Raw genomic sequence first — 26,067 nt, forward strand, 5'->3', positions numbered from 1 at the left:
CTTGGTATTGTCATTCAGAGCAGCCTTTCACAATTTAGAAGGGAAGGAAAGTGGAGACAACCTAGAACAGAGCTTCCCCAGCCTGTCACTGACTGCTAAGCTCCAATCATCAAAAAGAAAAATACTTCTATCTAGCAGTCAGGAGGGTCTGGGAAGATTCTGAGAATACCATTCAAGCCAGGTAAGTTGATAAGCATATGAATAAAGCAGGCAATCAGTGTTCTCATCTTGGTCTGGAGAAAAAGAATCACCTAAGTTTTATTTTAACTGAAAGAAGGAAATGTACACGCCAAGTGTTCATGAGGCCAGAGGATTACATTTGGCTAGAAGGGTGGGAGGAGAAGGCTTCCAGCTGGAGGTGGCACTTGAGCTAGGCCTAGAAGAACCGGTAAACATTTCAAAAGGCAAGGACAGAAAAGTTGGGAAGACATTCTTGGCCTAAGGAGATTCAATGTTCTCCTAGGTCTCTTCCAGATGTAAACCTATTAACATGAGCCAAGGCAAGGAAGTAGCAAAATGAGGCTTGTTCAAGTAGTTTGGGTAGACGAGCATAGAAAATACAATGTAAAAGTGTCACATCAGCCTTGAAAATAGGTGGGGACCAGGTTAGAAAGTCTTGAAACCCAAAAAGTCTGGATATTTCAAGTGGCAGGTAAGAAAGAACCGGACACAGAGAGCTTTGGAACAGGCCAGTGAAGATGTTTGCCCCCAGCTCTGAAGTAACTTGAACTGGTCCATCTGACCCAAACAACTCTGACATTCTAAGCCCTTTATCTGGGATAACTGGCACAATGGACTTAATTTTGCTTTCTCCACCTTCCCTCTAAACAACCCTTTTAAACTGGTTTAATTAACAGAGTACACTTATTTATGTAGTCAGGCTGCAAGAGAATTTGGGTCACCTTAACCACAATTTATCCCAGTCCCACGAAGTCTTCTACCTCTGGCATAACTGCCCTAAAAACCTTTTTAGGCTTTCCAACACTGTCACTAATAGCATTCTTTTTTAAAAAAACATAGAAAGTCATGCCAACCACATTTCCACATTAGGCATATTCCCACCACCCCGTCCCCCATCCCCCAAAAAACAAGCAAGAGGAATTAAGAAAGGGAAAAACATGTTTCAATCTGCAGTTTTTCAGTTCTCTCTCTGGAAATGGGTAGCAGTCTTCATACTAAGTCCTTTGGAAGTGTCTTATATCAAAGCTGCTTTTAAAAATGTAATAAATATTTTTATTTATAGTTTTGGGTTCCCATTTTTATCCCTCCTTCCCTTCCTCCCCTCCCCGCTCCCTGAGGTGGCAAGCAATCAAATATGGGTTATCCATTTACAATTATGCAAAACATTACCATAGTAGTAATTTTGTACACGAAAACTTGAATAAAAGGGAAAAAAATGAAAGAAGGTGAAAAATAGCATGCTTTGGTCTATGTTCCATCAATATCAGTTCTTTCTTGGGAGGTAGATAGTAAGTTTCATCAATAGTCCTTTGGGATTGTCTTGGATCACACGAATAGCATTCTCTGAACCCTGAAACAGTGTTTTCCATGACCCCAAGTTCTAAGAGCGATGAAAGGCATATACATTCTTAGTTCACCCAACCTGCTGGCAGGCATCCCATATTCACATACCATAGTCTCTGTGAGACACATGTAAATGGAGGAACATGGGTAAAGTATGGAAGACAGAAATAAAATCAATATGCTTAGTCCCTGACCCTTCATATTCTCTGTGGCTGAGGATACAGGCCAAGCACGAAATACCTCTATCTATCTATGTGTGTATGTATATTATATGCATATACTTATAACTCATAAAGGGTTGATTGTAGACAATAATAGCGACATTATAACAATCACTTGTGAAAGACTTAGCTACTGTGACCAACATAATGATCCACAACAGTTCCAAAGGACTTACGATGAAAAATACTATGTACTTCCAGGGAGAACTGATGAGGTCTGAAGAAGACAGAGTGAAATATTTTTTCATTTTCTTGTCTTTTTTTTTTTTTTTGCAACATGGCTAATGTGGAAAATTTTCCATGACTTCATATGTATAATGGTTATTGTATTGCTTGCCTTCTCAAATCCGTAGGGAAGGGGCTACAGAGAGGGTGAGAATTAGGAACTGAAAAAAAAATTGTTGTTGTTGTTTGTTTTTGTTTTTGTAAGGCAATTGGGGTTAAGTGACTTGCCCAGGGTCATACAGCTAGTAAGTGTGTAAAGTGAGATCGAATTTGAACTCAGGTCCTCCTGAATCCAGGGCCGGTGCTCTATCCACTGCGCCACCTAGCTGCCCCTATGAAAAAAAAATATTTTAATTAATGAATAAATAAGTCTTAACAATTTTACCCTCTTAAGGATAGCCAACTAACTCCTCCCTAGAGTACAAAAATCTCATTAACTGTCAATGGAGGGGCAGCTAGGTGGCGCAGTGGATAGAGCACTGGCCCTGGGGTCAGGAGGACCCGAATTCAAATCTGGCCTCAGACACTTAACACTTACTAGCTGTGTGACCCTGGGCAAGTCACTTAAACCCCAATTGCCTCACCACCAAAAAAAAAAAATTGTCAATGAATCAGGGATAAACAAGTCTGAAAGTTCAGGCTGGGCTAAAGGGAAGAAGACCAATGAACTGCTTCTGAATACATATTGCTTATGTTTTGCCCTTCTAGGACCACCTATCTTTATGCGATCCAACCCTAGCAACATTTGACTTAAGTGAAGAAAAATTCAATTCTTTTAAATAACAGGAAGGAGAAACTGCCAGGCACATACTCTAAGGAGGTCACAGACAGAAAAATCCCATAAAAACCAATTTTGTTGTGGGAACAGGATTTGATGGATGGCTAAACAAATTGTGACATGTGAAATATGAAGGAAAAATCATACATCTTAAGAAACCATGAATAGAATTTTTAAAAAAACTGATTCAAAAAAAAAAGAAACCATGAATATGAAGAATTCACAAGCAAAGGAAGAGATGAACAGATGCGGTTAAGAAACCAAAACAATGATAACAACGTAAATAGAAGGAAGAGGGGTAGACACATGGTCAAAGGACATAAACAAAGAGATCTCAAAGAATTTGACAATTTTAACAACCATATGGAAGAATGTTTTAAATCACTAATGATAAGAGAAATGCAAATCAGAACCTGGAGGTTTCACTTTACCTCCAGAAAACTAGCAAAAAAGACAGAAGATGGAAATAGTTGATGCTGGAGGGGGTTATGCATTGGAGTGGAGCTGGGGACTAGTCTAACTGTTCTGGAAAGCCACTTGGAATTATGTTAAGCAAGTGACTAACATGTTTCATACATTTTAAGCCAGAGAGAGACAAGTTACGTATATACCCGTAAGTAGGTCATTGACAAAAAGAAAAGTTCCACATAACACCAAAATATTTAGAGCAGCACTTCTGGGAGTAGCAAAGAACTGGAAACAAGGTAGATGTCTACCAATTTTAAAAAGACTAAAGAAATTATATTAGTGAAATGGAATATTGCTGTGATATAAGGGAATGCTAGATGGCACTGTGGAAAGTGACGGGCCTGGGAATCAGGAAGACCTGAGTTTAAATCTGGCCTCAGACATTAGCTATGTGACCCTGAGCAAATCACTTAACTCTGCCTCAATTTCCTCATCTGTAAAATGAGCTGGAAAAGGAAATGGCAAACAACTCCCATATCTTTGCCAAGAAAACCCCAAAAGGGGTCATGAAAAGGGCTTATGACTGAATGACAACTGTGATAAGAAATTACAAAAAGAATGACCTACAGAGAAGCATAAAAAGACATGAACTGATATAAAGTGAAATGAGAAAATCAAATTGATATTGTCTCCCTTTTTGTAATGGATTCTATTCTGTACCACGACCAACATTTTATATAAGTCACATTTCTTGTCTCCCAGTTAAGTTGAAAAGTTCAGCTTTCCTGTCAATCACTGTTCTATCCTCGTGTCAAAGAATCTGTTATCCTTGCACTGTAGATGCCAGGGAGTCTGGCCTGTTATTTCTGGAAAACTGTCCTTCAAGAAAGTCCAGTCTGTCACCACTGTCACCCTAACTGGCCACGCAGGGGGACACCACCAATGAACTCTCCAAGGTGGCAGGAGGGGCTTGTTGCTAGCCCCACGTTCCAGATTTTCATCCAATCATATTGTTTCCCCATCTATGATGCTGCCTTCTAGCTTTTGGATGCGCCTCCTTTTGTCTGTAAAAAGGATCCATCTACCCTCATTGGAGGTTTTTTGCTTGCTGTGGAGCTAAAGACCCCTTTTATTGGTAATTGCTAGCCTTACTGATAAGCAGAATGTGCTCAAAATTCTGTCTCAGTTTACCTTGTAAGATAAATCAACAAAATCCCAGAAAGCAATATGCACAATGACAATAATGCATATGAAAATAAAAAAGTAATAAGCAAAATTATGAAGAACAGGCAAGGCCCCAAGAAATATTATAGGATAATACTTCCTTTCACTCCTTTGCAGAAGTGAGGGAAGAAAAGGTGAATCAGGGGTTTGGAACACTGTATACAATGTCATTTTTTTTAATGCACTGATTAGGTTTTTTGGGATGAATTTTTTCTTTCTTTTTAAAGTTCTCTGTTACAAGAGATCATAAAAAAGGGGAAAGGACCCACATGTACAAAAATATTTATAGCAGCTCTTTTTGTGGTGGCAAAGAACTGGAAATTGAGGGGATGCCCACAACTGGGAAATGGCTGAACAAGTTGTATTATATGAACATAATGGAATAGTATTGTGCCATAAGAAATGATGAGCAAGCAGATTTCAAAAAACCTGGAAAGACTTGGAGGAACTGATGTATAGTGAAGTGAGCAGAACCAGGAGAATGTTGTGCTCAGTGACATCAATACTGCTTGATGAAGAACTGTGAATGACTTAGCTATTCTCAGCAATACAATGACCCAAGACAGTCCCAAAGGACTAATGATAAGCATACTATCCACCTCCAAAGAAAGAACTGATATTGATTGAACACAGACAGAAGCAGGCTATTTTCACTTTCTTTTTTTTCCCCTTTACTCAAGTTTTCTTATACAAAATGACTAATATGGTAATGTTTTTAATAATTTTTTTAAAAAGGTAGCTTACTGATAGAGGAGAAGGAAGGATATATTAGAAAATCAACGTGATATAAAAAATAAAAGTTAATCAATAAAATTCAGAAATAAGAATGGGGCAGCTAGGTGGCGCAGTGGATAAAGCACTGGCCCTGGATTCAGGAGGACCTGAGTTAAAATCTGGCCTCAGACACTTAACACTTACTAGCTGTGTGATCCTGGGCAAGTCACTTAACCCCAACTGCCTCATACACACACAAAGAAAAGAAAACTAGGGAGAGAAGAAAACCAAATGCTTGCCTCAGAGGTAAATGAAGGAATGCTCATCTCCTAAAAATCCAGGGTAAATAAATGGAAGGTACAGAAGGGGCTTGGATCTAAGCTTTGGTACTTGATAAGCTGTAGGGGGTAGAAAGAAACTCTAGTAGGAGACCATACAGCAAGTCTCTGTTTAACAGTGGATTCTCCTTCCTAGCCTCAATTTGTCCTCTTTTTAAAATCCCTTTTATTTCTTAAGAAGGCATAGGGTATGGAGGGATGGGAATAAAAGCCACATGTCCAGGGAGTGAGCACCAAGCAGAGGCTATAAGGATATTTTAGCAACCCCCTGTCTAAGCAGTGACTTTATAGCTAAGTGAAGGCAAAATTATTGTGCTCAGTTCAGGGCTTTGATAAACTGAAGAGCATCCCAGGGAGCAGAAGGAAGGTAAGGCCTTCACTTCATGTCCTATGAAGATTAGTTGATAGGAATGGAACTATTTAGTCTCAACAAGAGAAGACTGGGGGGGGGGGGGGGGCTGCAGTCTCAGAAGAGGGATCAGACTTATTTCTTTGTGGCCCCAGAGGGCAATTGCCAAGAAGCCAATTGAGGTTTGACATCATGAGAAGCTTCCTGGCTGCCAAACTGTGCAAAGGGGAGACTGCCTTGAGAGGTCTCCAAGCAAAGGCTTCTGAACAAACACTTGGTAAGCATGGGAGGGATTTCTTCTTCAAGTATCAGCAGAACTACTTGGTTGCCAAGGGCCTTTCTCATTCTAAAATTCCATGATGCTGTGAGATGAAATAACCAAGATGTCCTAAGAAAGGCCTAAAGGCCAAACACAAATGTCCTTTGGATGCCAAACAGGCTACAGAAAAGCTTAAGGAAAGGGGGCAATGACAGAGGTGACTCTTTCATCCTAGATTCTTTGTTCTCTGTGGGGTGGGGTTGCAGGCTTAATGATGGCTGCCAAAGGTCCAGTTTTTCCCAGGCAGATTTCTGATAAGGGTCTAACTCCTATCAGGGCCAGCCTATGAAGAAAAAGCTCTTCTTCATTTCCCAGAGGGGTTAAATAAGGCCTGACATCCAGACTCTGAACTGGACCCTCTCTTCACCAGTCGCCTTTTTTCTGAAGGCCGCCCTTAGCAGCATCTATCTGCACTCTGGTCCCAGGAGACTAGTTCTATTTCCTCCACCTCCAGAGACTCCAAGTACCATTTCCTCTGAAAGGTGATTCCCATCTCCGGAGCAAGTAAGGGGGCCAAAATTTTTTAAATGGAGGAAAAAAGCGGGCGATTTCAAACCTTAAATGTTTTAATAAGTCCTTGGCATAAAATCACAACCCTAGACACAAGTTGCAGAGATTCCAGGAACAATGCACGATTAATTACAAGTTCGTTTTCTAATGATTCTGTGACATCTTTGGCATCCCATCCCTTCTTCCCCTCAAGCATCCAATCACTTCAGGTCAAGTCCCAATCACATCTCACATGGACCATTATAATAGTCCCTAAGTGAACGTCCTGCCTCAAGTCCACACAGTTGCCAAATTTATATTCCTTAAAATACAGTTTGTTTGTTTGTTTGGGTTTTGGTTTTTGTGGTTTTTGTAGGGCAATGAGGGTTAAGTGACTTGCCCAGGGTCACACAGCTAGTAAGTGTCAAGCGTCTGAGGCCACATTTGAACTCAGGTCCTCCTGACTCCAGGGCCAGTGCTTTATCCACTGTGCCACCTAGCTGCCCCTAAAGTATAGTTCCTACCATGTCACTGCCCTGCTCAAGAAGCTCAGGTCCTTTATTGCCTCTAGAACAAATTACCAACTCCTGCAACCTATAAAGTCCTTCCCAATCTGGATCCAGCCTTTCTTTTCAGGTTTCTCAAATAATAACCCTTGTTCATACACTCTACGTCTAGCCAGACTTGCTTACTACCTCTTCTCATATGCAGCATTCCATCTCCTAGCTGGGCAGCAAGGTGATGCAGTGCAGAAAGAGCTAGACCCTTGTCCTTCCTAGCTCTGCTTTGGCACTCAGTGCCACAGCCCTCTACTGAACAAGAACCCATGCCTTCTCCCCAAATGCATTCGCTCCTGACCTCTGCTTCATTCAGCAAGTAAAACCTACACAAGGCCTTTCCTGATCTCCCTAGTTGTTCTGTAGCTATCCAGAGCATTTACTTATGTGTATTGATAGATATTTCTCCTTAGGAGAATATAAGCTCCTTAAAAGGCAGGAGACTCTTAGTGCCTGGCACGGTGACTGGCAATGTCATACAGTGGAAAGAGCAGTAGCTCTTGAGTCAGAGGACCTACTTCAAATGCCATCAATGCCATCGCTGCCACCTCCTACCTGGGTAACTTGGAGCAATTCACCAAACCTTCCTCAGCTTCAATTTCCTCAAATGTAAAATTTGCATTTAGTCACATGAAGACTATTACCCACAAGTTATCCACTGCATTTAAAATATGCCATTTACAAAAAGCCAATTTCCATACAACTTTCCAGGAAGGTTTTGTATTTATTTTGTATTTCTCTGTATTGACTTCTCTGCCTTTATGTCGCACCACCCTAGTGAACACAAGCTCCTACAAGGCAATGATGCTCTCATTTTTTCCTCTGTGTCACCAGAAGCTGGCACATTGTTGACACATAGTACACATTTCATTCCTAAAGTAAGACATACTTATAATCATTTCCTGGAGCAAGCCAAATGATTCAGCAGGGAATACTCCCTTTACCCATGCTTCCTCTCAGCAGCCTTTCTGGTGTTTGTTTTGGAAGTTAATTGCCAAACACATTTTTTTTTTTAAAGGGCAGCTAGGTGGCACAGTGGAGAAAGCACTGGCCCTGGATTCAGGAGGACCTGAGTTCAAATCTGGCCTCAGACACTTGACATTTACTAGCTGTGTGACCCTGGGCAAGTCACTTAACCCTCATTGCCCTGCAAAAAAAACAAAAACAAAAACAAATTAAAAAAAAGAAAAAAAGAAGTTCCTTCCTAGAATTTAATTGCCATCACCCAAATAGTAATTTTTTAAAAAATCCAACATGTCATCTTTTAAAGAGATCAACCTGCCAGACATCTTCCATGAGCCTTCTGTGACTTGGTTCCCCACTCCAAGCAAGAAGAGGGAAAGTTCTTATGTACAAGGGGCAAAGGCTAGATGATGGCAAAACATCTGGACTTGAGTTTTCCCATGGATCTCATGAAAGTTGGAAGAGTTTAATGGATAGAGCGCTAGTCTGGGAACCGGGATGACCTAAGTAGCTAGCTGTGTGAACCCTGGCCAAGTCACTTAAGGAGCTCTGTAGGCAAATCTCTAAGCTTATAAAGTTGAAGAGAAGGTGCCCACCTGTGTTGGGAGAGGAGCTTTCTATACTGGTGAAATCACATGTCCAGTCCCTGTTCCCAGTACTTCCTCAGTCAGGTTGCACTGGTGGTCTCCACCTCTTGTACTTCAAGCCCAAAAGCAGGCCACACAATAATTAAAGTCCTTCACTATCTTAGCTCCCACTGAATAAGTGATCAAAACCACCCAGGTCAGGTCACCTTTTCCCAGTTCACCATCAGTAGCCTAGCACCCAGTCCATTAACCACAAATAAAGGAAGCTGGAAAGGGGGCCCAATAATAATTATACAACAAAGTTTTTCCTAGAACTACAAATAAAATCCTTTATGACATCTATCCCCAACTATTTTGTTCTAATGGAAGTTTGTTTTAAAATATACATTCTTTGTCCCAGAGGATGGCTTTCTGGGGAGGAGAGGAAGGATGCATATATTTGGAAATGAAGGTGACATAAAAACAAAAGAAGCAAGAAAAAAATGTTTTAAATACATTACCAGAAACCAAGCTCCCTATTAACTAGGAAAAGTTAGAGCTGAAGTACATCTTCTTTGTGAAAATAAGTGCTTTTAAGCCATGCAAGTATAAAAATGGTGCCAAGCTTGCCCATTTCCTCATTTCTGGGATCTGGATTATAAATGCTGGCTCTGATACTAACTGTGTGACCCCAGGCAAACAGCCTCTCAGAGCCTCCATTTTCTCTTCTACAAAACAGACAGGACACTGATTACACTTATACTATCTGCCTCCCTGGGTTGTAGTAAGGTATTGTTTTTGTGGGGTTTGTATCAATAGTTGGGATGCTGGAGGTGGGAGTAGGTAAAAAGGAGTTGAAAAGTAACTACTACTTAATATCAGGACCAAAGAAATACATGGTCTTTTCTTGGTTAAGTTCTCTTTCTGCTTACAAAACACACAGTCCACAAATCCTTTGTGATACAGAGTGGCCAAAGACTTACATAGAATTCATTGTAACCAGATGAGTCAATTATTATTTCTATGGGCCAACAACTGGAAATAATTGTTACACTTATCCCTTTTCTTTAAAAAAAATAATAAATGATAAGCCATGTGACATGTGGGGGTTCGGTTCCCAGGCCAGAATGTTATGTACAGACAGCGACACAGAACCTAAGCATGTTGGGTAACAATGTTTCTGTAGAACAGTGTGTTCAGAGTTCCAACATGAAGGAATCAGGAATACATCCGCTCTCTCACTACAACTCCAGCAGAAAAACTGGGACAATACACAGTGACAAAAAGCTCTTCACCTTCTTCCTACGTGACTCTAAAAAGGCAACTATAACAGAAAGAGCCCTGAATAGGAGAGTTCTGGCTTTGACATCAGATGGGTCACAGAACATGCGAGCAAGAAAGCACCTTGGGAAATTATCTAATTCAACTTCTTCCCTTTTACAGCCAAGCAAATGGGGGGCCCTGAAAGAGGATTTACTGCCAAGATTGTAACTAACAGAGTTTAAGTTCCCTTCCAGCACTGAGATTCCAAGATTTTTACCTGCAAAAGACCCAAGCCAAAGAAATTCTGATAGGAGTTTGAGAATGTCTCAAATACTGTAACAAGGTTTTAGGCAAAGAGAAAGAAAAGTCTAAAATAAACCCAAGTAAGGGCCATAGTTCCACAAGAAATGGTGCCACTTGGCCTAAGAGATTCCTGGTACCCATATGCCCCCAAACTATGTAAAGTTCAGCTTCTAATGACCTTGACCTCGGTTGATTATCCCTAATTTATCTTGTAGAATTACTTGCATGTTGCCTCTCCTATTAGACTGTGAGTTCCTTGAGAACAGGGGCTATCTTTTGTCTTCCTTTGTATCTCTAGTGGGAAGGAAGGGAGAAAAGGAGGGAAGGAGGAAAAGATGGAAGGAGGGAAGGAAGGAAAAAAATAATTTATTAAGCTCCTACTATGTGCAAGGAACTAAGTGTTTTACAAATATCATCTCATTTGATCCTCACAATAATCCTAAGTAGGTCTTATTATTTATCCCCATATTACAATTAAGGAATCTGAGGTAGACAGTATTTTAGTGACCTGCCTAGGATCACACTGCTATTAAGTTGACTGAGGCCTAATTTGAACACAGGTCTTCCTGACTCCAGGCCCAGCTACCTCTATACCTAGGCCCAATACCTGGCACATAGGAGGCTACTTAAAACATGATTATTAGCCAACCTGACTTACTATGTAGCCCAAGGACCCATCACACAGCCTTCTACTATGACATTTACTTTGGTGCTCATAGTAGGAATCATAGGTTGGCAGATTTAAGAACAGCTGGACACTTTCTCTGGGAACTTTAGGCCAGCAGCAGGATGCACAGTTGAGTAAAAAGATGAAGAGTTTGTTTAAACTTTATCTTCGGGGGCAGCTAGATGGCACAGTGGATAGAGCACTGGCCCTGGAGTCAAGAGGACCTGAGTTCAAATTCAGCCTCAGACACTTAACACTAGCTGTGTGACCCTGGGCAAGTCACTTAACCCCAACTGCCTCACCAAAACAAAACAAAACAAAACAAAAAAAACTTTATCTTCAATGCCACTTGGAGGGTTAATTTTATAACTAGTCCTATATGAGGTCACTGATGCCATGGCAGAACACAGGCTCTTATTTTGCCCTCAGGTGAGAAGATAATAGATATGCCCAAGAAGCAGAGAAAGAAAGTGTGAACTAAGGTTTCCGTGAGGGTCTGCTGGCTGGCCAGCCTCCAGTGAAATACAAAAGAGGCCCTGGGAAACTTTTAGCCTTTCAATATAGTAGAAGGAAACAATCTTTCTTAATCCTTTTGCAATTAAGCAAAAGTAGTTCCACCAGATTTTAGTCTGTTGACCCCAAGAGATTCAAAGAGTAGGGCAAAAAAAATTGCACCCACTGGCTAACCTGGCTCTAACACCTGAAAATGGGTCAAGACCCTGAAATACAAGACATCTGGCAATGCCTTAAGGACAACACCAGATAAAGCTTTCTCCTTACTTGACAACCATAATACTTTAGGGACAGAACAACAAGAGGAAATGTTCTAAAACCACAGAAGTTTCAGGCAACAGTAAGATTTCCCTGACACCGAAGAGGGTAATGAGTTCATGGAATAGGTGATTTAGGGAGGTGTGAGATTCTTTATCAGCACAAGAACAAGAAGCCATATAATTACAGTATAATCAACATCCCTGGTCCTTACATTTGATCACTCTACCGAACTTTACTGACCTTTTTTCCTAGAGCCCATATTAACCAACAACCAGCACATATCTCCCAAACTACAAACTTTCTATTCCTTCTCTCTGACCACCTATTACCTCCCTCTGCTCTCTGATATGTTCTGAACCTGCCCATCTGCCTCTCCATCCAGTCTATTAGTTCCCTTCTTGTTCTCTCTTCCTCTTACTTTTTGTTTCTTCAGTGTCTCCTCTGAATATAATAATCGATCACAACACCACAAGACTGATCATATTAAGCAATTAAGCTGGATGGATAGAGCCATGGTTTCATATATAAACCTCTTTTTCTGACCTTCTTATCAAAATGTTTGTTCGCTGATGATTTTCTATCTCATAATAAAACTTTTTTTTAAAGAACCCTGAGATTTCACCACACTTGACAAACTGGTAAAGATGACAAAAGTCAGAAGTCAATGTTGGAAAGGTGGTAAGACAAGCACATTGTTAGCAGAAGTGACTGGTCCAACCATTTTGGAAATCAGTATTTGGAGAAAATATCAGAAATGTCTATACCCTCTGACCCAGAGATTCTACTGCTTGGCACACTCCAAGGAAGTAAATAACAAAAAGAAAGCCCCTATATACACAAAATATTTACAGTAGCAAAAAACTGGAAACAATGTAGATGCCCATCAACTGGGAGATTGTGAAACAAGTTGTGCCACAATACTTGAATGTTACAATATTACAGGGCTCTAAGAAAATGAATACCAATACAGAGAATAACTGGAAGACATAGGAACTTATGCAGAGTAAATAGAACCAGGAAGACGGTACACATAAAGACCATGACATAGATGGGAGAACTGCTGATCCAGAGTAAAATATCAGCTCCAACAAGTAGGTCACAGGACTTTAAAGACGGTATGCTTAGGAAAAGGCCTGTGTAGGCTGGATGGCCAATTTCGGGAACCTGAAGGGCTCTCTAGGAGTCCATTGATGGCTGACTCTCTCACTTATAAGCCACTTCGGTTTGAAGATTGATCGTTATATAGTTTCCCAAAGGCTAATAGAGAAATGTTTTGCATGATACACAATGGGTATCACACTGCTTGCCATCTCAATGGGTAGAGGAGGTGCTGGAGAGAAAGAATTTAGAACTCAAAATAAAATGTTTTTGAAAAAAGCAGTCACCAACTACAAGTACTGGGGCAGGGGTGGGGCAAAGGGGTGATGACTGCACTCAGGGTTGAGAGCTACTACGTCTGCTGGCTTCCAGTACACAGATGTATTTGTGAAGGTGACTAAATACCAAGTAGAAGTGAAACACTGCTTGAACTTACTATTATTGTTGGCTTCTGTCACAAGAATCTAAGGGATACTAAGGGGTATTGACAAGAAGTGGAGAGTGGTGGGATGAAACCAGAGCATCATCATGCAAAACTGAGCAACTGCTGCAGGCATTTGGTTGTGGTAGAAAAGTTGGTGCCCCACTGAAGCACAATCTTCCCTTGAATTCTCTGTCAATCTATACTATGTCCTGGGAATTCTCTCTTCCTGCCCAAGTTGGCACTTCTTCAGTTTGCCAAAGATATCTGGGTGCTCAAGTGGACTGTAAATCCAACAACTCTATGACATGGCAACCAAGAAAGCGAATGCAACCTTCAGCTGCATCCGAGAGACATAAACATATAGGGATAGAAAGGTGATAATCACACAATACTATGTCCTAGCCAAACCAGGCCTGGAATGGTTTTAATTTCTGTCTACCACATTTCAGCAAAGACATTCATTAATAAACTGGAGAGCATCCAAAGGAAAACAATCAGGATGGTGAATGGCATGAGTACTAGGCTGAAGGGATAGGATACTTAGTCTAACAAAGACATGGTGTTTATCAAGCATTTAAAGGGCTCTCTCATGGAACTGAACTTGAACAAAAGCAAAACTAGGATTAATGTGTGAAAGATGCAAGTCACCAGGTGTAGGTTTGCTATAAAGAAATCCCCCTAACAGAGTTATGCAAAAGTAGAGTGGGCTGCCTTGGAAGATGACATGCTTCCTTCTCTGGAGATCTTCAAGCAAAGGCTGAATGGCCAAGGGAATCCTTAGTCACATTCGACTAAGCTATATGTTGGACTAGAGGGCATCCGAGGCCTTCTTTGACAATGGTCATCTGTCTTGGAAAAAATGGAGAAATACAACATAACCTGAACCTGGACCTCCTGACAGGAAAATGAGTTGTAAAATGCTCCCTGGTCCAGACAGTGAAGCAGTTTGTGCATGAAAAGGTGGGTGGGGAGGGATGGAGTTGCGTCCTCAGTCTCCAAAGATTTGGCTATTTGGTTATCTAGTCAAGGCAGAGACTCAATTTCCCAGGCTGCTGCTGAGGCTTATGATAGAGGAGGTAGAAGATCCAATGATACACTCTTGGGAGGTCTTTCGGGAAGTTGTGGAACATTACAGTTCACAGGTATCTTTGTGACTGCCTGGATACCCATGACCCAGTCCATAAAGTTAGAAGGTACAATATCTGCTGCCATTGTATCCCTGCCCCCCCCACACACAAAAATACTTGGAAGAATTTCTAAGCTCATACTTCCAGAGCTACTACTGCAAGGATAACACAACTGCTACAGAATCCACTGTGGCCCTATGCAACTTCAGAGAATAAAGTAAAATTATTTTGTCCCATCAGCCCAGGCCAAAACGCCAGGACTAGGGGCTGAGCCTAGAAGGAAGGGAAAGCAGGGCATCCCCTGAAACAGTGGTCTCTAAACTTCTTTGATCTTAAACACTTATCACTAAAAAAAAAGTTTCTAGATGCAACACCAAATGTGTATGTTTACTTATTTATAAATTATACACATGTACTACTTACTGTGCATCATAAAACACACAAAAAAAGACATTTTTAAAAGATGAGATAGATTTTTTTAAAATTTCATCTTGAGTCAATAAGGAACCACTGAAGTTTACTGAGAAGTGACCTAGTCAGACATGAGCTTTTAGAAACCCATTTTAGTCAAGCTGTGGGGAGATGACTGGAAAAAGACTTGAGGAAGACCCCTCCCACCCATCAGGAGTGTACTGCAGTGACCCAGGGCAGAGGCCACAAGAGGAGGCAGCCAGCACGCTGTATCTAAGAGGAAGAAGAGGAAGTTTTCCAACAGTAGGTTGTGACTGTCCTGAAGGATCACCCCAAGTTCAGAAGGAAGGAGCACACTGGGGTAGTGGGAGGGGTGCTTGAGATTAAGGTAGGAAGTCATGCTTGAGACAGTCTCCTGAAAGGCTATACTGAGACAGTTACCTACTCCAATGAGATGGTCAGCTCACTCCTCCACTCTGGCAAAAGCTGGTCATCTCAAAGTCCTTCGCAATATGGCTCTTTTGAGGTTCAATGCACATTCTTCCTCTTCATGGACTCTATGCTACAGCAAAACTATTCACCAAACTCAGCCCGCCATTTCCTACTTCCACACTTTTGCATAGGCCGTGTCACATGCCTGGAATCTAGTGGTCTCATCCACCTCTTAGAATCTCTCCAAAGACCCACTTATTTGTTACCTCCAATGGAAACATTTTCTGACCCCTTTAACTGTTCGCTCCTCCAACTGTCTGTATCAACAGAATGTAAGCTCTTCAGAGCAAGGGACCAACACATGGTAAGCACTTACCAAATACTTACAGGACTAGATTGGCCATGCTGAAATGTGTAACAGAAAGAGAATGCCCAGAACCCAGGGATGAGAAAACAAAGGGACGGATGTAAATGGATAAAGGCAATGGGACTACCTCAGCAGCTAGAGTTCGTCACTGCAAATCTCTTCACACATCACTATTCTTGACACAAGGCAGAACAGATATTGTCCTAAATAACTACCTCTGGGTTCTCTTAACTCCCTATTCTGTCTCCACATTCTCCTCTTCTGAGAACATAGCCACTCTTACAGCACCAACCATGACCAACCCACACTTGCATCTCCAGACCTGACCTCTTCCCTGACTCTACTCTTGTACTCCAAAAGGCCACTGGATATTCCCACTTGGATGTCCTACCATGTCAAACACAACCCATCTAAATTCAAACTCATCCTCCAGTATCTCTCTCCAATCATGACTCTCTTCTTTTTGTCAATGACAGGATTATTCTCTATCAGTTACCCAATCTCAAAAGCTTAGTATCACATCTAACTTCTCCCTTTCCCTTGCCCCATATTCAATTAGCCACCATATCTTATAGATTATTCCTTCAGAATGTTTATGATCTTTCCCTTTCTTTCCATTCCCATTGTCAGGATCCTAGTTAAGGCACTTATGACTTCACAAGCAGATGACTACAATAGGTTCCTGACTGGTTTCATTGTCTCCAATCTGTCCCACACACCAAATCTAGATTGATCTCCACCCCCCCCACACCCCCCACACCCCCGCGGGCAATGGGGGTTAAGTGACTTGCCCAGGGTCACACAGCTAGTGTCAAGTGTCTGAGGCCAGATTTGAACTCAGGTCCTCCTGAATCCAGGGCTGGTGCTCTATCCACTGCGCCACCTAGCTGCCCCCTAGATTGATCTTTCTAAAACACCATTCATACCAGTCTCCTGCTAAAAATTCTTTAATAGCTCATCTATGCCCACAGAAGAAATCCAGATTCCTTAGACAGACATTCAGGGTCTTCCACAATCTGACCCTAACCTACATTTTTAAACTTACTTCCCTTTTCCCCCAGTAGCCTGGCCAATTCACTGTCCCTAAAAAATTAAATTATTATTAAATGTCAACTATATGCATGGAACTGTGTTAGGTATTGAAATATATAGGGCAGCTAGGTGGCGCAGTGGATAGAGCACCGGCCCTGGAGTCAGGAGGACCTGAGGAGGACCTGAGTTCAAATCCAACCTCAGACACCTAACACTTACTAGCTGTGTGACCCTGGGCAAGTCTCTTAACCTTCATTGCTCCACAAAACAAAAAGAGGTATTGAAATATACACACAATTTAGAGGAGATACAACCACTGTCCTCACAGAACTTCTGGTATAAGATGGGGCTATTACACACACAAATATAACATAAAATGAGGCATGGTAAGTGCACTTTACTTACATACTGGTGGAACTTTCCTACAGTAAGTCTCCAGCAGGTGGCCAGACTAGCTAGAATTTTAGCCCCTTACAATAGTGTTGTGAGGTCTGAAGGTAGAAGAGTCATTAAGAACTAGGGAGAATTAGGGAGAGAGAAGGTAGCAAATGATTTGGGCTTTCAAGGATAGACAGACATTACACAAAGAAAGAGAGCATTCCAGGCAACATGAACCACTATCATAAGCAAAAGAATGGAGATATAAATATCAGACAAAAACCTCTGAACTTTGTTTTGTAGGCAATAGGGAACTACTGAAAGATTCGTTGTTGGTGGCTCTATGAGCTGATCCAGCCATTCTGGAGAGCAATTTGGAACTATGTCCAAAGGGCTATGGGATTGTGCACACCCTTTGACCCAGTAATACTACTGCTGGGTCTGTATCCCAAAGAGATCAGGGAAAAGGGAAAAGGACCCACATGTACAAAAATATTTATAGCAGCTCTCTTTGTGGTGGCAAAGAACTGGAAATCAAGGGGATGGCCATCAAAACTGGGAAATGGGGGCAGCTAGGTGGTACAATGGATAAAGCACCAGCCCCTGGATTCAGGAAGATCTGAGTTCAAATCTGGCCTCAGACACTTGGCACTTACTAGCTGTGTGACCCTGGGCAAGTCACTTAACCCTCACTGCCTGGCCAAAAAAATAAAAAATAAAAAAAAAATTCTAGAAAATGGCTAAACAAGTTGTGGTATATGAATGTAATGGAATACTATTGTGCCATAAGAAATGATAAGTAGGCCGATTTCAAAAACCAAGAACTGATGCTGAGTGAAGTAAGCAGAACCAAGAGAATATTGTACACAATAAGAGCAACATTATTGTAATGATCACTGTGTTAGACTTGGCTCTTAATGATCCAAGACAATGCCAAAAGACTCAAGATGGAAAATGCTCTCCATATCCAGAAAAAAGAACTATGGGGTCTGAATGCAGATTGAAGCATACTATTTTCACTTTTGTTTAGGGTTTTTTTTTGTTTCTATTTTCTTGTGGTTTCCCCCTTTTGTTCTGATTCTTCTCTCACAAAATAACATGGAAATATGTTTAACATTATTGTAATGTATAAGCTATATCAAATTGTAATGTTTAAGCTGTATCATATTGCTTGTTGGCTTCAGGAGGGGGCAGGAAAGGGAGAAAAATTTGGAATTCAAAATCTTACAAACTATCTTTACATGTAACTGGGTAAAAAATAAATTACTATTTTTAAAAAGAGAATTCTTAGCAGGAAAGTGACAGAAATCTGAAAGGGTGCCTATCAATTGGGGAATGGCTGAACAAGTTATGATATATAAATGTGAAGGAATCCTACTGTGCTGTGAAAAATGATGAAGAGGATACTTTTAGAGAAACCTGAGAAGACTCCCAGGAAATGTGGCAGAGTAAAGAGCCCTGATCAGTGTGATGACCAACAATGATTCCAGAGGAGTAATGAATAATAATGATGATGCTACCCAACTCCTGATAGAAAAGTGAAAGGCCCAGAAGCAACGGAAAAAGAAACAAGACATAAGAAATACTGTGGGGGAGCTCTCAAACTCATAAAATGATCACTCCAAAAAACATCCAAATAATGCCATAGGACAATTCCTGGAGCTGCAAAATCCACAGAAAAATGTGCTGAAATCATTTTCCAACTAAAGATGTCTTGGAAGATTGGGAGGGAGATACTGTGCTGATACAGGAGTCAAGCTCAACCCCACAGTCACCCTGACACAGATCCAGTCCCAGGAAGGCCTCACCAGAGAAGGAGACCCCCAGAGCCTCTGAATCAGCTGTAGCACCAGTGTTGTCTAGAACTAAGCTCACAGTCTGGTGAGAGGGCTGAGCCCTAGGCAGGGGGGAGATTACAGGGGTCTATGCTGGTGCTGAGGCAGAACTTGGGTTTTTCACCCCTCCTGGGAACCAGGAGGTAGGCTTGAGTAGCAGCGGCCCAGGTTGGGTGAGGGGCACAGGCTCATTGTAGCTGACAATCACAGCACACAAAGCTGGTTGATTAGCAAGTTAGTCTGGGGTCATCTAGAGACCAGGGAACAGGCCAGGTGAGTGAAGAACCTGATCCTCCTTAAATCATACCACCTGGGACCTCCTGAAGCTTGGGATAGTGCAGCCTGGAAACAGTGCCCCACTTTAAGAAGCTAAAAGTCAAGTAAAAGAAAGGCAAGATGAGTAGACAGAGGAAGGTAAGGACCACAGAAAGTTTCTTTAGTGACAAGGAAGATCGAGGTGCACCCTCAGAGGAAGTTGTCAACATCAGGGCCCCTATATCTAAAGCTTCCAAGAAAAATATGAATTGGTCTTAGCCCATAGAGGCACTCAAAAGGGCTTTGAAGATAAAGTTAGGGAGGTAGAGGAAAAAATGGAAAGAGAAATGAGGGTGATGCAGGAAAGACATGAGAAAAAAGTCAACAGCTTGAAAAGCCAAATGGAAAAGCTCTCTGATGAAAATAATTGCCTAAGAATGAAGATTGAACAAATGGAAGCTAGTGACTTTATGAGAAACCAAGATATAATAAAGTAAATCCAAATGAATAAAAAATAGAGGGCAATGTGAAATATCTTCTGGGGAAAACTGCCAACCTGGAAAATAGATCCAGGAGAGATAATTTGAAAACTATTGGTCGACCTGAAAACCATGATCAAGGAAAGAGCTTAGATATCATCTTCCAAGAAATTGTCAGGGAAAACTGCCCTGAAATTCTAGAAGAAGCAGCTAAAATAGAAATCGAAAGAATCTACCTATCACCTCCTGAAAGAGATCCCAAAAGGAAAACTCCCAGGAATATTATAGCCAAATTCCAGAGCTCCAAGGTCAAGGAGAAAATATCATAAGCGTCCAAAAAGAAAGAATTCAAGTACTGTGGAGCCCCAGTCAGGATAGCACAAGATCTAGCAGCTTCTACATTAAAGGACTGGAGGGCATGGAATATGATATTCGAGAGGGCAAAGGAATTGGGATTACAACCAAGAATCACATATCCAGCAAAATAGTATAATCTTTCAGAATAAAAATGGGACTTCAATAAAAAAGAGGACTTTCAGGTATTCGTGATGAAAAGACCTAAACTGAATGGCAAATTTGACTTTCAAATACAAGACCCTAGAGAACCATAAAAAATCGGAGCTGGGGGACATACCTGGGGTTGTGCAGTGGGTGACTGTCTTGTGTCTGAGGCGGGGTTTTGACTGGGATCCCTCTGGGTCCAGGGTGGATGCTCTGTCCACTGTGCCACCTAGCTGCCCCATAATGACATCTTTAGGGTAAAATTGAGGGGTGAGAGGAATGCACTGAGGGACAGGGGAGGGCAGAGGTGAAATCCCACATGAAAGAAACAGGAAAGGGCTTATAGAGTAGAGGAAGAGATGAGGGAAGAAGCAGGGCGGTAAATGAATTTTACACTCATCAGAATAGGCTCAAAGACCTCAATCTCATCACAGTTGGCTCAAGGAGGGATTAACACACACACACACACACACACACACACACACACACCCAGTTGGGTAGAGTAATCTATCTGCAGGAAAATAGGAGGGGAAGGGGATAAAAAGAGGGGCAAAAAAAGGGAGGGCAGATTGGGGGAGGGGATGTCTGTCCCCTATATAGAAGCAAATCTATATAGGGTGAAAGAAGATAGATAATAGAGTAAATATCATGGGGAAGGGAAGAAATACTGTGGGGGCAGCTAGGTGGCACAGTGCATAGAGAGCACTGGCCCTGGAGTCAGGAGGACCTGAATTTAAATCCGACCTCAGACACTTGACACTTACTAGCTGTGCGACCCTGGGCAAGTCACTTAATCCCAGGTGCCTCACAAAAAAAAAAAAAGAGTAGGTTTAGGAAAAAAACAATCAACTCAGATTTGAACACACCTCTGAAAATTCCTTTTCTCAGTCAGCCACCTTCCCCTACTCACTCCTGAAGGTCCTGCTCAAATCTCTCTTCTTCCATGAGGTCATTCTTGAGCTGGATCCCACCATGACCTCTGAACTTGAGGACTTATTGTCTATACCATTCATTTACCACTTTTCACCTGATGTGTTATATAGTTAAATTTCCTTAAGTATGCACAGTCCTGACTTACCTTTGCCCATTACATATGGTCACCCTAGAATGGCTATCCCACCAGATGACCCAGTAGCCACAGGAATTCCCTTTCCCTCTCCATTCTGGATTAAACTTGAGATTTCACTCTTCTGAAATATCTGCCTTTTAATTCAAACTATTTAAGAAGCGAGACTTATGGCAACAGTAGCCATCTAAAGAGAAGGAAAAACTTTAGGGGTTAGTCCTAACACCACCACTGCCATATCCCCAATCTAAGCAGCCATCTCAGACAGTGTCTCAGGTCTCAGACCCAGCTCCTGCTCATCCCATGCAATACAGGGGGGAAAGCACTGGTCTGGGAGTTGGGAAGCTTGGTTCAAAAGTCCTGGCTTTGACACAAGCTACTTCCATGATCTTGGACAGGTCACTGGACCTTCCTAGCCTTTCTCACCTATTTACTGGAGAGGTTAGCCTAGATGACCTCTCAGGTTCCATGATGCACCTCCACACTCCCTCCTCCTATGAGGAAAAGCTCATCAGTCTGTGTCTGCTCTTCATTTCAGTCCCTCACTCTGGATACCCACCTCCCATTTTTTCCTCCTTTCCCAGGCTTCTCTGCACTACCTGGCAGGGAGAAAGGAAAAGTTCTCCACTCCTGCTGCTGGAAGTGGGAAGAAATATGTTTCTGTCAACTTAAATTTGTAGCAATGAATGAATTTTTTTCACAGAAACACCATTATACATGGCAGTTTGGACTGACAGCAAGCACTAGTACACCACTCTCCTCAGGTACTCCACTACTCTCATGTACATCAAAACTCTCTGCACAGACCAGGCATTCACTAAATATCTGCTGATTGAATGAAGTGGGGGATGGTGAAGGAGAATAAAGAAGTACATGAAAGTAAGGTAACTGGGCTTTATCTCTGGAGTATAAAATCTGTTTCAGGAATCTGTACAACCTTGTTAACCCCAAGTCTTCAGACAGAACCTCTACCCATTCCTCACCTTCCAATCCTTTCTGGGCCATATAGGGTCTAGTGTCCTGAAAATTACTCCAGTTTCCTACCAGAGTCAAAGTGAGTGCTCAGCAACCTGAGACAGTATCCATCACAGTCTCCTCACACAAACCAGTCTCCAGGGGCCAGGGCCAGGGCCAGCCTAGCTGGGACAGGATATTCTTTCTAGAGAGTAATTACCCACTGATTAAATCACTCTGCTACATTACTGGAGAGTGTGGCTCTTGGGATCTGAAGTTTCCTTTCCTTTCTGTCTAGGTATTTCCCTAGGTCAACATGGGAACTCTGAGCACAAAAAGTGACAAAAAAAAAATCTGCAATCCACAGGGTCTCTGAAAAATGTTTAGTATTTATAGTCAAGATAGAATTGACTTACCTGGAGGTGATGAGAGTCAAATGGAGGAAGAGAGGGAAGAGAATGAGGTCCTATTTTTATTTGAGAGATAATTCCCAGGATCCTCCTCCAATTAGAAAGTACATGTAGTAAAAAAAAAATGCAATTAGCTTCTAGAAGCCCAAAAGAGGAAGGTGGGTCAGGGACATCAGGAGAAAATATACTATCTTTGATTTTCAAATGAGTCATCAAATCTGGAGAAAAGTAATAAACTAAGGCTGCAGGAGGTAAATCTCCAAATGACTGAAAAGGAAATAGCCAGTTAAGATATCAAAAGGTGAGCTGCTTTCCTGATCCTAACCCTGAACAAAAAGGATGAGACAAGCCTCTCCCCAACCTCATCCTTCCTGGACTTCTAGCCCTTGTCTGGAACTTCGAGCAGTGGAGGGCAGGCAGGCAATAGGCAACAAGGTATTATATGTCAAGCCTTGTTGTGCCATACATGCCAAGAAGAAAAAGTAAAAAATACAAGCAATGGAGAAAACCATTTTACTTAGCATGATGCTAATTGACCAAAACAGCTGATCATGTGTCAGGGGAGCAATGACCAGAAACTTCCAAGGCCCTGAGATAATTGTGAAATGAAACCTAGCTTGAGGTCATGACCCTAAGGAAAATAAAAACTGTTAGCAAACAGGCCTACTCCCATTGTTCCCTTTCAGCAAATAAATGATTACTGTACAAAGGTCACAGACATATCTATATCTTAGGAGTTCTGAAGAGATGAGGAGTTTCCCCTTAGGAAGGAAGGAAGGTTCAAAACATTACTAGCAAAACTCTCAAACACAGAGTATCTCGGAAACAGGTGAACAATCTCAAAAGACTCAAAGAACCCGTTACTCCAGCTAACTAGAAAAGGACTGATTGAAAAACCCAATTTGCCAGGGTCCAAGGGTGAATTAAAAAAAAAAAAAAAAGGAGGTCAGTTACACTCTACTCCACTCCTCTGCTTCTGAGTTATAGGGATGGTTGAGACATATCTTTATGTCCTCTACTACTACTACTCTTTAAATCCACGAGGTAGGTCAGTAACTTCTCTTTCTCATAAAAGTATTCTACTTTAGAAAATAGTATATCTCCAGTACTTTCCATGAACATTAAGTTCCCAGTGTCCCAGAACCCCAATCTGTATTACAGCCTGACAAACATCCCTCAAATTCAACATGACCTTATTGCCCAATACCGAAAACTGGCCCCATTACGTAAGCACCCACCCATCCCAGTGGAAAGTGTGCTGAGTATTGAGAAGATCCAGGCTCAAAACTGCCTGTGTATCCTGAACAAGTCATACAACCTAACCAAAGGAAGCAGCTGAACTAGATTTTTTGGGTCCCTTTCCAGCTTAAAAAAAAAAACACACAAAAAAACCAAATGAACAACAACAAAAGAAATTGGTCTGTTAACTCTTTTCTGTCCCTGGAGTTGCAGAACAGCAACAAGGGATAACCTTTTTACTAGCACTCTTACAGTAAGTGAAAATGTAAAAGCGGATAAATTTCATCAGCTAATTGGGAATGACCATGTTATGGGCCCATAGCACCCCAGAAGTTCTCTGGGGCACATCAAAGAACCTTCTCCTTGAGAAACTAAACCAGAGGATAGAGAGATAAGTGGAACCAGATCGGACTGAGCTAGCTCTGGGGCCCCCACCCTTCATTCTTCTTTCCCTCAACCCTGGGGCAATAAGATTAGGTGTGGCTGCTTCCTTTGAGTCCAGAGATGGCTTGGGATCTGCAGCCACCCCTCACCCAATTCCTCCAGCCAACACCAGTGGGGGATGGTCCTCCCTCACTAAAGGAACTTTCCAGAGTCAGATGGTCACCCCATCAGTCCTCTATAAAAGTACCTGCCAGTCTCCTGCTCGAGGAGATTGGTATCTTAGAGCCACTCTCTCTGTGCCATGCCTTTCTCCCCATGAGAAGTCCAAGGACTTTCATGGTTTCCCTTCCCCTCCCCCTTCCCTTGCCCATAAATAAACTACCATCTTATTCTAACTGCTTTTGTGTGCAAGAGGGTGTAATTCTTTAAAGAGGAATTCCTAAGGACCCCAAACCCCTACCAATTACCCCATTTTCCCCATGACAACCAGAAGGAATAAAAAAATAACCTTGATCTGAAACCAAGGCACCCAAGTGTGTCTTCTTACTCTTCCTTATCGGAATATGAAAGACAAAACTTTGCTAATCTCCTAGTGGTTGTGGTTTTGTAAGCCAAGACTCTCGATACATTAAACAGAGCACGAGGAACCTTCCCCCAAAGATGTGGGAAGGTGGAAGAAAGGGGCGCTTCCTCTTTTTGGGTTGGGGGACCTCTTAGGGCAAGTTTAAAGCGTCGGTTGAGTGGAAGGGGGGGAAGGTGCCAAAGAAGAAATGGGAAGCTGGGGCTCGCAGGGGCGCAGTTCCAAAAGCCTTCCAATCCCTTTCCTAACTTTACTTCTAGGAAATGGGGGGTGGGGCACCCCTGCCCGCACACTTCTCAGCGGAATGTAGGTTCTTGGCCTGTTGATTGTCTTGGGTTCCCTGGCTCTCATAAGGCACAAACCCCCGCATGGGGCAGGAACACGGCGAGGGGCAGAGGGGGAAAGGAGGAAAGAGAAAAAGGGAGTCCCCTGCAGACACAGACACAGACACTAGCGGTCTGGAGCGGCCACAGAGGCTGGGCTGGGTGGGGGAGGGGGAACCCCTGGGTCCAGGAGAGGGAGGGGCAGTAGGGCCGAGCAGGCCGGACTTGGGGTAGGAAGAATGTCCGGGGAGGGGAGGCGGGCGGGACTGGGGTGGGGGTGGGGGGCCGGGCGTAGAGGGTGGCGGGGGAGGGGGAGGCCCGCAGGGGAGAAAAGGGGAAAGAGCACTGGAAGCAGCCACTGGGGGGCGGGGCGGGGGACGCGGCACACGCTTCGCGGTCGGGACTGGCGGGAAAGGGAGCCGAGGATCGAGGGTCCGGGAGGGGAAATAGCGGGAGCAGAGAGGAAGGATGCGAGGCAGGGAAGGCGGGATGGAGAGTGTCCGGTCCCGGGGCAGCCCTCGCCGCTGCCCCCGCCTCGCTCACCTTGCAGACCCCCGCTACGTCCCGGCTTCGGTGCCTGGTTCCGCGCTGCTCCTCCCTGGCCTGCCGGGCGGGCAGCCTCGGCGCCCTTAGCAACCACGCACCGCCACGCGACCCGCGCTCGCCGGCGCCGCCGGCCACGTACCACGTGCGCGCTCCCGACAGGCGGACGTGAAAACGAAAGAACGCGGGACCAAAGCGGGGTAAGTTAAATAGGGGGAAGAGGGGTACGGGGAAGGGAAAAGAAAAAGTCCGCTTCCGACGACCTGCGCGTGCGCAAAGGACACTCATGCTCCCAAGAGGCAATGCGAACTGAATTTGGCGTGATGTACTCTGGGAACTGTAGTCTAACTATTTGACTACAATAAGGCTATAGAGTAAGAATATAGTAAATACAGAGTAACAATAAAGACTCGCTTCTAGGACTTAAAAGAAACTATATTGTTTGATGAAGAACTGTGAAAGACTTAACGATTCCCAACAATACAATGATTCAAGACAATCCCAAAGGACTATAGATGAAACATACTATCCACCTCCAATGAAAGAA

The 26,067-nt window shown here is 42.7% G+C and overlaps 1 protein-coding gene across 3 annotated transcripts in view; it reads right to left on the bottom strand.

The window, feature by feature from the left end:
- TTLL4 (tubulin tyrosine ligase like 4) overlaps positions 1 to 25,669 on the bottom strand; it is a 43,609-nt gene extending 17,940 nt beyond the window's left edge. The window contains exons 1-2 of one of the 3 annotated variants that reach the window (XM_043992244.1): positions 25,521 to 25,666; positions 22,458 to 22,542 (exon numbers count right to left, since the gene is read on the bottom strand). The gene's annotated coding sequence lies outside the window, so the exon portion shown is untranslated. Of the gene's footprint in view, positions 1 to 22,457; positions 22,543 to 25,520 lie in introns of all 3 variants that reach the window. The other 2 variants (XM_043992246.1, XM_043992245.1) reach the window with 2 other exon arrangements.
- Between the last annotated feature and the right edge of the window lie 398 nt (positions 25,670 to 26,067).

Source organism: Dromiciops gliroides, chromosome 3, assembly GCF_019393635.1.
Source record: "Dromiciops gliroides isolate mDroGli1 chromosome 3, mDroGli1.pri, whole genome shotgun sequence".
In the NCBI taxonomy this organism is placed as follows: Eukaryota; Metazoa; Chordata; class Mammalia; order Microbiotheria; family Microbiotheriidae; genus Dromiciops; species Dromiciops gliroides.